The 14471-nt window shown below is 32.7% G+C and overlaps 1 pseudogene; it reads right to left on the reverse strand.

Moving 5' to 3' along the window:
- Positions 1-174: 174 nt before the first annotated feature.
- LOC129300702 (receptor-like protein kinase) lies at positions 175-5889 on the reverse strand (annotated as a pseudogene).
- Positions 5890-14471: the final 8582 nt, after the last annotated feature.

Consider the following 14471-nt stretch of genomic DNA (forward strand, 5'->3'; position numbering starts at 1 on the left):
TTTGCCAATGATTCAACAAAAGTGAACCACATCCAAACTCTGAGAGGCCTTACGACCTGCTCAAAACCATCGATAGGCATCTCCAATTACTAACAAAAGATATGGATAATGCTAAAGCTATTTAATTTTTTGAAGAAAGATGACTTGTGCAATGTGGGAATCAATAATAATTACAATTTTCAATTGGTAGATAACATCTCTCATCGTGGGTCTCATGTCTGGGTCCTCCTCAGTGCATCTCAGAGCTACCAAAAGCACATTGATACTCGTTTAAGAACGTTTGGGATCCGAAACCTCCTCTACAGGCTTGAATCAATAATTTTAAATTCCTCTTGCTCCTGCCATAGACTTCTGACCCAACTCACTATCTCAATTTCCCTCCTTAAATGATGGATCCACAGCCTTCTTTCTAGTTATCAACTCAAACAAAACTACCCCAAAACTGTAGACATCAGACTCCCTAGTATTTGCTGTTGTATATGTATTCTCTGTCACAAGGCCAATGGAAACATGATTTTTCATATCAGAATTTGGAATAAAGATAAGATTCACAATAGAGTAAGAGAATACCTGGAACAGATGAAGATGATCTCGAAGAAGAAGATACATCCAAAAGCTTGGCAATGCCAAAATCAAGCATATGAGGCTCCATGTCATAATCTAAAAGTATATTTTTTGGTTTTGATGGCACGGTGGCAGAATGGCAGGATGACAGTCATAATGGAGATAAGCCAATCCATGAGCAATTCCAGCAGCTATCCTATAACGAACAGTCCAACCTAGCATGATGGTGGATTCTTTTCATGCAAAACATCATGAGGTTTCCATTTGTCATGTAACGTATAAAAAGCATACCACAGTTCTCTCTGAACAAAAAGTCTAGTAATCCAACAAGATTTCGGTGCCTAATGTTCATCAGGATTTTTATCTCTCTAACTAGGCTTTGGATCTTTCCTTTGTTCCCGGCAAATGCAAGCTTCTTTACAGCATAACTAGGTCTGGACCTAGTGAAACTTTATAAACAACTCCATGAGTTCCTCTGCCAATAACATTCAGATTGTTTGGGTTTGCAGTAGCCTCCATCGCTTCGTGAAGTATTGAGGAATAATGTCTACTGGCAGGGATCTTGGCTTCCTCCTTAGAGATTGAAATAGTTACATAAAAAAACTAATAAAATAAAGTAAGAATGATAGCAACTCAAAATTTAGGGATGCTTAGTGAAGAAGATGAACAAGAAGAAAACACTCAGTAATTGTTTTTTTACATGAACGGGAAAGCTAGTGCCAAAATTACTATCGATCTGCGTGCAAGTCTCCTCTCTCTCTCTCTTCTCTCTCTCTACACCACAGACATGAGATTGTGGTCACAACAATAGGGAAAATCTAGAAGAGGAAAATGGACAACAACCACCACAGGTTTACTTGACCTCACATTTCATGCCAGGCTTTTAACCATTTTTATCTTGCAAGGGATATCATCTTGAGTTTTTGCTCTGTCATAGGACTTGCCTCTTTGGTACACCTATATGCTATAAACAGTAATGCTTGTTTTGAAAATTCTTTTCGACATAAGCCTCCCACATTGAAACCCTACTTATCCGAAGAAAGTACATGTTAGACTTTTTGCTTTCATCTGCAAGCTGAGAAATTTAGACAGATAATGTTTACTTATGTTTTCTGAGCACTTTTTTTAAAATACTAAAAAGTAAACCAAAAAAGAATATTTTAAAAATTAACTACTTTGATGGCAATCTCTCCTGCTAAATCAATTACCTGAAAACAAAGAGGCTACAGCAGTAGCAGAGAACTCCCCAAATGAAATTCTCCATAACGTCGAACAAAAATTCCCTGCATAAATTAGACACTATTAGGAAGAAGAGATATGCGAAATATGGAAGAGGTAATGCGATCTTGCATTCTGATAGGAATGTAATACATCTTTCTATAGTAGTCAGTATCAGGAGAGAATGAAAGAGAGGAACACATCTACAATCTGCCCCTAATCTCAACGGATCAAACTGATGTTAATTTATACTAGTGACGAATATTCACAGAATATAGTCTATTATTCTTCTTCACAGACAACAGTCCTCACAGCCCTTTTGACATCATTTCAAAGAAAAGGGAGTCAAGATTCATAATAGTTTCAGCTCAAAAAAAAAAATTAATGTGTAATGAAGCATGATTACTTTTGTTTTTTATTTGCTTAAAAAACTGCCAAGCTGTGTCATGTAATGAAAATTAAATATTTGTATAAGATGTCATGTCATTTAAGCTATACATCTTCGATACTACAATCTGGAACAATATGAAAAATACCTCTAATTATCCTGTATTAGAATTTAATACTTTCTATTGTAAGTATGACTTCATGGATGTTAAGTAACACTTATCATTGTCAAGAGACACAGCTCTTACCAGGATCTATGGATGTTTCAAAGAATTCCCACTACATCTCTCATTTTTAGTCTCTTTCCTGGATCTGTCTCAATACTATCAAAGCCACCAAAATCACTTTGATAACCCTGCACCATTACATTTAAATCTGAAAGCTCCCTTGCAATGCTTGAATCTACAATCTCTTCAAGTTCTCTTGTTGTCCTCCATATAGATTTAAACCATCCTACTAATTGGTTTCCTCCACCTCAATGAGGAATCCAAACTTTCTTTCTAGTTATCAGCTCTAGCAAAACTACACCATAACTATATATATCAAGCTCACAGCTCGGCACTACCATGCATGCAATCTCTGCCATAAGATATGTAAACATTTAAATTGTATACTTTGATCTAGTTTCATTTGTTTCATGGGATTGAATGGATAGTAATATTCCCCTCAACTATCGACATGCTTGCCTTTATAGGCTTAATCTATTACGTTTTTATTAAACATGTTAGAAATAGAAAAAAGAAAATTAATCAACGAGTGTAGAACAAGAGCAATTACCCGGTGCCCATAAACCCAAGAGGTACCTAGATGATATGTCGACCGCATATGAACGTAGTAGAGGATTGATTTAAAGCAATGGAAATACCAAAATCGGTAATACAAGGTTGCATATCAGAATCAAGGAGTATATTTTTCGGTTTGATATCTCGATGCAATACTGGAGGATCACAGTTGTGGTGAGATAAGCCAGTCCTTTTGCAATTCCAATAGCAATTTTATAGCGGACATTCCATTCTAAGTATGGTAGTGGATCGTTTTCATGTAAGACATCATGAAGGCTTCCATTTCCATGTACTTGCTAATGGTTAGACCATATTCTCACCCTATCCAGGAGCCTAGGCATCTTGCCACATTTGATGCCTAATCTTCCTGTCATTTCAATTTCTCTGACCATGTTTACTTTCCTCCTATTGCTTTGTCCAAATTTAACTTTCTTAATAGCAAAAACTCCAATATCAAGCTCGGCTTTATAAACAATTCCATGCCCTCCTTCGCCAATTATATATTGATCACTTAGATTCTCCGTAGCATTCATTAAATCAATAATTCTGAAATCTCCTTCATCATTTGAATATGAAGCCGCCTGTTCTTTGTAATCAGCAACGTTGTCTCGTTCAGGTTAGAAGGGACGCAACTGGCGGATGTAAATTTGCTCATCAGGATAAGCAGGGAACCTCCTTCTTAGATCTTTGGCTAGAATGACGGTCATAAATTACTAGTATTCCTGACAAACAAATGACAACCCTACAAACCCAAGTGCCATAAATAAAATTGACGTTTAACTGCCCTTGTGGTTAGTTGATTCAGAGTCACATGGCTTCAAGAGGTTATAATTTATGCAACTGGAGGATTTAATCTCGAACAACGGACACAAAGGCCAGGATTGCCCAAGAATGAATGATGAAGACAAATTCAGGCGTTGCATTTTCCATTCTGGTACAGGACCAACAAATGAGTTTATGATATATTGACTTCTCTTAATGAAGAAAGTTTATCAAGAACATGTAAGCTTCCTGTTCAAATTATTCAAGGATATATCCAAACTCTGCACTTTTGCAACTTAACCAATTTCTAAAGGAATTTCACCAGTTAATTTATTAGCACTCAGATCAACTCATATAAAAGATTCTGCAATGATCCCATTGATGTAGGATTTTTCCTCCAAACATATTTCCACCAAGTTGTAGCTCGAGAAGCTGGTCATATTCTGATAGGAAAAGTTGGGATGTCCCTGCTAAGCGATTCTTTCTCTCTTAAAATTAATTTAGTCAGCCCTGTCCAACTCCTCATGCTTGATGGGAATGAACCGTTCAGAAAATTGAACCCCACATCAAATGTTTTCCATTTTGGTACAGTATGACAGCTGATGTGGCAAAGGACCTTCTAGGCTGTTGTGAGCAAGGTTCAAAAACCTGAAGGTTCACAAGGTTTCCTAGCTTTGAGGGTATAAACCCAGTAATATTGTTGGTGGACATAATTAAAGCAGTGAGATTTGTGCAGTTCCCCAAACTTGATGGAATGGTTCCATTGATGTTGTTCCTGCTGATGTCCAAGTATCCGAGATTCTGATTGCCTTCAAATTCAGGAAAAGGCAGAAAGATTATTTTTGTTGAGAACCAACCTCCCAAGAGTTGCACATCTTCCCAGATCATGAGGTATGCTCCCTTGAAGTTGATTAAGACCTAAATTCAGTAGGTGTAATTGCTTTCCAAAACAAAGATTTGGTGGTATGTTACCAGTGAACTTATTATTCATCAAGTCCAACTTCACTAGACTGCTATTGATTCCCAAGTTTTGAGGAATTGAACCAGAAAATTGGTTGTCAAACAATGAAATATTTTTCAGATGCTTGAGCTCTGTCATCTCCGAAGGTAATTTCCCAAACAGACTTATTGTTGAAGAAGGATATGCTCAAGACTTTGAATTTTCCAAATGGTAAGTGGAATTTCACCTGTCAAGTGGTTGGAGTAAAGTTCAAGGTCCTCTAATTTACTCAATCCTCCCAATTCTTTGGAATTGTCCCCACCAATTGATTGGAATATAAATGTAACTTCTTCAAAGATTTGCAGTTGCCAATTTCTGGAGGTATATTTCCAGACAAGCGGTTATCAGGAAGGCGAAGAATCAAAAGCTTTTGTAATAACCCCAGGGATGATGGAATGCTTCCAACTAGGTTGCTCTTCACCGCAGCAATTCTGCTAAACTGCTGCAATATCCCCAAGCCTGAGGGAATGCCTCCACTAAATACATTGAATGACAGATCCAAAATAAATAGCTTGCCCCAACTTCCAAAGCCAAGAGGGATTATACCTCCAAGGCTATTATTTTTTACATCTAAATAAATAAGATTATTGAGATTGTTAAGGCTCTGAGGCAAAATTCCTGTCAACATGTTATCGTTCACAAATAATGCCTCTAGCTTACTGCAGTTAACAATGGAAGAAGGAACTGTCCCTGACAATGATTCCTAGATAGATACAACTTCAACAGTTTCGTCATGTTTCCAATATTGGATGGGATTGACCCACTTAAACTGTTTTTGTGCAGGTCAACCACCTCCAGTCGGGAACTTGAAACAAGTAATCAGGAATTTGACCTGTAAGCATATTAGAAGAAAACTCAAATACCTCAAGTTTTTGCAACTTTTGCAAGGTTTCTGGCATATTTCCATTAAAGTAGTTATCAGAAAGATCTATATACTCCAGCATACTACAGTTGCCCAACTCTAGCGGTATTGTTCCTGAGAAACCATTTGTCTCCAACACAAGGTTCTGCAAGTGAGTCAACTGTCCAATTTCTGGTCCAAGTTGACCAAATCCCAGATTTAGTGAGATTTAGGAAGATCACATTGCCGTAATGATCACATTGTATTCCTATCCAAGAACAAGGGGTAGAATCAGATGAATTCCAGTTTGACTTTAAGGAAGGAAGCACAGAAATCCAATGTTTGGGCAAGACAAAACAAAGTCAACCCATCTGAACTTAAGGCAGAGGCCGAGTGTAAAGGAGCAGACAAGCATAGATCAATAACTGGAGTATTATCATAGGGAACAATAAGTTCTCACCTTACTGCAGCTTAGAACAAGTGCAAGCAATTTAAGAGGTTTGGGTTTCGTACAGCCCCAGGTATTTGCACATTTCTAAAGGAGAAATTGATGCAATGTGATGGAGAGAATGTTTTCAGTGTGAAAACGTTGCTATGTTCAACGATGCTTGCCATTATAGCTTACAATTAGAATATATAACCTGTTTCTTGGAACCACAGTGGGAAAATTGATAGAACCAGATCTCAAAAAGTTTAGAATAAAAAAGGCACGCAAGTTGAGTGCTACAAGAGTGACAACAGAGTGGAGCCATTAGAGCCCAAACTAAAGCTAAAGGTTGATTAGAAAGGGTTCATAGAGAGAACCAGAAGGGTTAAAGGTGATTAAAATATGCATTCAGAGGACCAAGAAGAGCTTACCTTGCCCTAGGATAAAGCTGTATGAGGTGGAAGGTGGGTGGAGACACGGTTGACCGGTAGAAAGCTCCTAGACAAGACCGGTTTGAGTGGTCATCGCATAACATCCAGATAATCCAGGCGGTTTAAATTAAAAAAATTTATTTTATTGTTTACTTTATAATTATTAAAATAAAAATTATAAAAAAATAATAGATCTATTTTATTGCCAATTTAAACAACATAAATTTATTTTATGGTTTAATTTAATATTAAAATTTTTTAAACTTTATATAAATTAATTATTCAGAATATATTTCGAAACAGTTTAATTCTAAAATTTTTATTTGAAAACTTTTTTTCTCATTTTTTAAAGTGTAAGTTTAGATATTATCTTTATTTTAAATATTAATATTCTGAAATAAAAATTTTAAAATTTTAATGTTAAATTGAAACTGGAACATAAATTTTGTAATGTTATAAATTTTTTTATTATTAAATTAGATAGTTTTTTTTGTATCAAAATTAAATATTTAACTGTTTAAATTATATTTTTATATTGGTAAGTAGATTTATTAAAATTTTTATAATTTTTATTTTAATAAATATTAAATAAAAATAAAATAAAATGTGTGGATGGTTCACCCAAGCCAATTCAAAGTCGACTTTGCTCCTCCTCCCTTGCTCCTCTCTTAATCCTTGAGCTAAGCTACACTGTCCAGATTTAATCCTTTTTGATTTTTATTTTATATTTATTAAATAAAATACTTATAAAAAAATTATAAAAAAAGATATTGTAATAAATCTGATCACCAATCTAAACAATCTAAATTTTTGTAACCAAAAACGGTCAATTTATAAAAATTTTAAAAAATTATAATATTAAATTAGACTGATTAATTTAAATCAATATATTGTCCAAAACAACAATAAACATATTTATTAAATTATTTTATAATATTTATTTTTATAATATAAATTTAGATTGTCAAGTTGGTGATCAAATTTATTACAATATATTTTTTTTATAATTTTTATAAATATTTTATTTTAATATTTTAAAAATAAAATAAAAAATAAATTTGAATTATTTAAATTAATTTGGACCAATTTCTCCCGGGTGCAGAGGAGCGAAGGGAGGAGCGAATCGTAGGCGAACAAAGCCGACTCCAACCAGCTCCGCTTCTAGATCGTTGTGGATTAAATAATATCATTTTCAATGTTTCATCATTGTGCTGCTGTTCCTTTCGTATCTTTCTCCTCTTTCTTTGCTTTTGCCTCCCTTTGGCCCTTTTGCATTCCGAGTCCCAATTTAAATTTAAATAATGAAAAACTTAACATTGCATACCTATAATTTTGATTTGATTAAAAATTAGTTATTGATTTTAATTTAATATAACTTAACTCTTATAATTTTAATTTCATTGAACTCTCTAAATTTTAATTTAATACAATTCATTTATATAATTTTTATTATTTAAAATATTGATCCTTGTATTTTAGAATTAAAGTTATAAAAATAAATTATTTCTTCAAAACATATAGATTATATTGAAAAAATTACATATAAATTTTGGAAGTCAATTTATTTACTAATAAGTCCCATAAATTCAAAAATCACGACTATGTAATTTAAAATTAGGTAAAAGATAATAATATTCTTGTTAAATATATTACATCAATCAAATAATTAATTCATAACTAATTCATTAAAAATTTATAATTATAATTATAATTTTTACAACTATAACTTTACATATTCAAATAGTTAAACAATCATTTATTTTTAACAAATTTATATTAATTATTTATAAACTACTTTATCAATAATTTACAACTATAATTTCAACTCTTTACAACTACAACTTCATATATTTAATAGTTAAATTGATCAGTTTTAATTATTAAATATATAAAATTATAATGTAAACAGTTAAAATTATAGTTGTAAAATATTAATAAAGTAGTTGAAATTATTTGACTGATATAATGTATATATATTTAATTATTATTATTTTTTATTTTAATTTTAAATTACACTTAGGTCTTTTGGGATCTAATTATTTTTTTCAAATTTTGTCAGACTTTTTTTGTAAATAAAGTTTACTTCATAGGATCTATATGTAATTTTTTTTAATGTTTTATGGCTACAACTATAACAATTGAGTTGTATTTTGTCAGACTGAATTAAAAGTTAATAGATTAAGTTACAAATAAATGAAAGGTATGAACTAAATAATTAATTTTTTTAAAATAAAAAGTTGCCTCAATCTTTGTGATTTGGGACTTTTTTAATTAGTTATAATAACATTTAGGACATGAAATTGAAAGATCCTTACACTTGCATGGTACTGACATATGTTCTAATTTTTTCTGTTTGCCCTATATTCTGAAACTTGGGTACAGAACCAACGTTGTACTATGTCGACCAAATTTGGGGCCTTTGGCAAAATTTTTGAAAAAACATAATGCAATGTAACTTGTAAAATTTTCATTTTTTTTTGGGGCCAAAATTATATTTCACTCTTAGATAAATACTTAATTTATGAATAGATTTTTTTATACATAATTTATTTTTATAGGATTTGAGAAATTTTTTCATCACGAGAATTTAAGCAATTTTAAAATTTATACTTTTTTTTGCATCTATTTAGTTATTATAAGTTACACTCTAAATCATTTCGATGGCTTTTCTTTTTAATATAAATCAAATGCAAAGTCATTAGATGAATAGATGCCCACGACACGACTTTTTTTTTTTTTTTGGGGGCAACAGATGCCAATGACTTTTTAAATATAAACAAAAAGGCTTTCACAAATTATGTATAGCAATATCTACAACTGCTCTCTTTCTCTTTCACAAGCACACGACACATGACACATTTAGATTGTAGAATCTTACTATGAATTAATGGCAAATGATATTTATTCCTATAAAAATTTAAAATTATGGATCTCATAAGTTCCCAAAGAGTAGTAAAAAGAGTGTTTTATTTAACTAAAAAATATTTTATTTTTGTGCTATTAAAATAATAAAACAATAAATTTATTGTACAATGATAGGAACAACATAATAAACAAAAAATAATTCCCTGCTACCAAAAAGATTATAGAACATTTAAACAAACAACGACACAAGATGTTGGGAAAATGACATAACAATTTTTCCAAATATGTACATGACAATTAGGTCCTTTGAAATGCCATAATTATTCTTAAATTCCTAGAGACCTTTATGATATTCATGATTTTGATGAAATAACTAAATATCCTCATTCTAAAATAAAAAGGAAATAGCTTTAGTCCCAAAAAAGTAAATATTAATGACTACTTTTCTTTTGACAATAATTAGAATATAACAAGTAATTAAACTTTTCTGCGCAAAATTTTATTAAGGAAAGTTATATAGCTTGTTTCATTTTAATCATTGCAGAAGAAAAGTAGTAATTAACAAATTAAAGTAATCACTGATATTTACACACTTAGACTCCAATGAATAAAAAATGTTCAAGGAAAGTTGTAATTGCATATTTTGTTTAGTCATTGCTAAAAAAAAAAGTAATCATTGCTTAAAACTAAAATAGTTTAGATATTTGTAATACTTAGACTTCAATTATAAAAAAATTAACCGAAGAAATTAGTAATTGCTTGTGTTCGTTTTAGTTATTGGCAAAAGAAAAATAATCATGCTTTTAACTAAAGTGGTTGTTGATATTTTTCTTTTTTATTTCAAAACTGGGGTTACTTTAGTATTGCACCAAAAATTATTAATGTTAAAAAAGATCCATAAGACTTAAAAAAAAATTATGACATTCTACAAGATCTTATTGTCATTTCATATTTTAAAAGGATTTTTTTTGTCATTTTTCTTAAGATTTTTTTTTTTAACCCAAAAGGCATATATAAGACCTTAAAGTTGTCATCATCAAACAAAAGGGAGTATAGTCATAATAAACAAAACTGAGTTAATAATTTACAACCTTAGTTGAACAAAGATGGTCCCGGGTAATGTTATGCAGTAATATTGCGGGAGCATGACAACAGATTATATCTCCTTCAAGCTACAGGCACTGATAGGTCATGGGGTTAGTGTCTCGTACCTTTCTTTTCCCAAATGATTCAAAACAATCCATACCATAAAAGCAAATTATCAACATATTTTACACATCCAATAATTTAAGATTCAATTTGTATTTCAAAACTTAAACAATTTATTTAAGAAAACGTAAAGGATTAAATTAATAAAATTAAACTTAAGGAATTATATTGATAATTGAAATAAAGGTTAAAGGATTAAAAGTTTCATCATTTTAATTACACAAGCACATGGTCTTACTAATCCGAGTGCATATGTGGATACAACTGAACACTGAGCACTAAGGGTTGAAACTTGGAAACTTTTTACATCTTTTCCTTGGGATTGCTATCTCACTAATGTTTTGATAACATCTCTCATAGTTGTTCTCATGTGTGGATTCTCCTCAGTGCATCTTAGAGCCATGGAAAGCACTTTTGTGACTTGTGGGAGTATATTGGAATCTAAATTCAAAATCTCCTTTGCAAGGCTTGAATTAACAATTTTACAAATGTCTCCTATCTCCTCGCACAGACTTTTGACCCAAACCCCTATCTCAAATCCACACATCAATGATGATCTATTGCTTTCTAGTTATCAATTGAAGCACACTACCCCATAACTATACACATCAGACTCCCTAGTAATGTTGTTGTATGTGTATTTTCTATCCAGGCCAATGGAAAGATGTTATGCATCACTTGGTAAGTAGAAAAGTATTTTGAGAAAAGAAAAGAGATACATTTATCCCATTTTCTTCTAGATGCATTTCACTTTTCCTTTCTAGAAAACACTTTTCCGTCATTTCAATATACCAAACATGCACTTCGTTTTATGTGAGCATTTGAAAATAGAAAAGAAGAGAAGACACAATAAGAGTAAAAGAAGTACCTGCTGTAGAATATTCATCCCTCAAAAGTTTGGCAATACCAAAATTAGCAATATGAGGCTCTATATCAAAATCTAGAAGTATATTTTTTGTTTGATGGCACAGTGTATACAATAGGATAACAATCATAATGGAGATAGGCCAACCATGAGCAATTCCAGTGGCTATTTTGTGAAATATAATTAATTAAAAAATGTTCTTTTCTAATTAATAGGGATATGATTCTGATTTATAGGGACATGATTAGACAAGATTATAAAGGTAAATAAGGATTTGATTTTTTTCTTCTGATTATTTCCTCATACAGTCAGCCTTGTATGATGTATATATCTACACAATGAAATAATATATCATTATTCTAGTCAAAATACCTTCATGGTATCAAAGCTGATTGACAGTTCTGACCAAAAAACACAGACAACAACGTGCGACACAGCAAAGGAGTCACAATCAAGCAACTCAAGACCTTCGTCTATGGGCTCGAGCGTCAGAAACTCTCTATCATACACTTTATGGCAAAACTTCCCTTGGGTTGAGTTTTGCCGAAGGATCTCTATTCTCTGGTGTCTTATAAATTCAATAGACATTTACCGTGAGTAGGCTTCAAGCTATACAGCTCGTTATTGGTGGTCGTAAGCAACTAGGCTTCATCATCGTACTTTTAAGGTAACCAGATGAGTCAGATGCATAGCCTTGTCAAGTGGGAGATCGAGAACTCGCTAGTTGCTTCATGGTTAGTCCCAGCTATGACTCCATAGTTCGACGCTCTTTCATGTTTTTGCCTACTGCGAGAGATCTAGGAAGTTTACTCGAGAATCATACTCAGATGGTGAAGACAATGCTTGAACATATGAGCTAAAACCTTGAAGCTGGTAGATTAAGCACAAGCTGAACATGATTTGACTGAATATTGGTTAGAACGATTTGTAATATGGCATGAGATCGCCTCAACACAGAGGAGAATGGTCTTGTGCTCGTGATGTAGCAAGGTACAAAAAAAGTTAAGGAAGAGCGGGTATTTCAATTCTTGACTAGTCTTCATCACTCAATAGATGATGCCCGAAGCAGAATCCTAGCTCGCTCGCCATAACCCTCAACACGAGATGCATTTGGAGAATTCGCAAAGAGACTTCTCGCCGAAAGGTGAGCTTACTGACCCTGTTCCTCTATCTTCCTCTTCTAAACCTTCTGCCTTAGTAAGTAGGAACTTTGATCAAGGTATGAAGAGACAAAAGGGAAAATCTCATGTGATCATTGTAAAAAGACTAGTCACACAAAGGACAAGTGTTGGGATCTTCATGGGAAGCCTGCTGATTAGAAACCACACAAGGGTAAGGCACATAGATATCAAACTACTTCTAAAAATGCCCTAGACAAATCTGTTCTTATCCCTTAAATGGATAAAGACTAGTTAATTAAGCTCCTGGAGTGTTAATACTTTATAACGACTTGAACACTATCTCAAAACCCACACACCTATTTTGTGGCTAAGCAAGGAATAATCATTATGCATTAAAATACCTCCTTCCATCATAAATCGCAGTGGATTGTTGACTCTGGGCCTCAGATCACATAACAACAGATGACACATTATTGATATCATATTTTCCATGTAGTGGACGTGAGAAAATTGATATTGCTAATAGAATATCTTCCTCTATTGCTAGAAAGGGAAGCATTACTATTTTTTGAATTTTTACAATTGGATTCAGTTCTTCATATTCCATACTTAGCTTGTAATTTTTTATCCTAAGCAAGTTGACTAAACAAGCTCGTTGTAGAACTCATTTTTCTCTACTCATTGTACTTCAGGATCTCACATTGGGAAAGATGATTGGCAGTGTTGAGGAGTATGATAGGCTATACTACCTTAATGAATCAACCGTGAGTAGTTTTCTGGCCTCACATTCGGTGTAATCTGTGTCCACCTCTGATAATGATATTTTATTATGGCATAAAAGAATGGGTCATCCCAATGTCCAGTACTTGATATTGTTTGTTTCCTTATTTTCATTCAATAAAATTTCTACTTTGTCATTGTGATACTTGTGGAATTGGCTAAACACCATCATTCTTCACTTTCACACTCTGAATACAAACTGTCTAAACCTTTTTTCTATCATTCCTAATGATGTGTGGGGTCTGTTGGATAGGGAGGCCACGTAGAAGTTTAAAATTTTAAAGTCTCTCCTATCCGGATAAAACTGAACAACTCATTTAAGTCAAGTAGATAGAAGAGTTATCTTTTATTCTTTCAAACTGGTGCACGTTCTCTTCAGAGGTTGGATCTCAGGACTGACAAGTAAAGCTCTGCTCTACCTCTACCGATATCCATACAAATAGCTCATCTAATATATATATATATATATATATTTAATTCATTCACCCCTATATTACATTCATTGAAATCTAGACATTTCTAGATCCAACGAACTTGGGACATATAACTTAAGTTGGCTATTCTTATGTATGACCCTATAAACCCATATGAAAATTGTAATAGGTTAATTATGCTATTAGCCTACAAGTCATAAGTGGCCTTTAGCAAGACATTAAAACTATACAATTCACATGGGAATCGATGATCTAATGTAACCTATCATACAACCATATTACATCCTTTTGTCACGTGATATTTCGGTTAAGTATAATACATGAAATTGTCATTCTCCTTTATTGACCATTACTTTTGTTATCTCTGAGTAGACTGACAGTAGCAATGAAAAAATTCTTTCTATTGTATGGCCATACATTTTCTCAGTCTTACTCATCGAGGGGCCCAGTAATATCTCTCACTTAATGTGAGGGACAAATTCCATCTTGACCACTCATATTCTCTCTCATGACTATCACTAATCTCAATCTAGCCTTTATGTCACCGGTTAAATGTGACTTTTGACTAGGTCAAAGTTCAGTGGTCATCATGTAGGAATCCATGATGATCTCAGGTCAAAGGGATCAGTGATATAGTTACATATGAGATAAGCTTATAACTTGTACCATATTGTTTTCTCATAGCAGGTTGTCTAGCATCTTGTCCTCTTTTAAGTGCTTATGACTTTAATTTGTATCTCTATAATTAATTAAAGTCATACTAGTCTTGTTTCATAAAGATGACC

Source organism: Prosopis cineraria, unplaced genomic scaffold, assembly GCF_029017545.1.
Source record: "Prosopis cineraria cultivar Desert tree isolate PC_DT_omini unplaced genomic scaffold, ASM2901754v1 PC1712, whole genome shotgun sequence".
NCBI lineage: Eukaryota > Viridiplantae > Streptophyta > Magnoliopsida > Fabales > Fabaceae > Prosopis > Prosopis cineraria.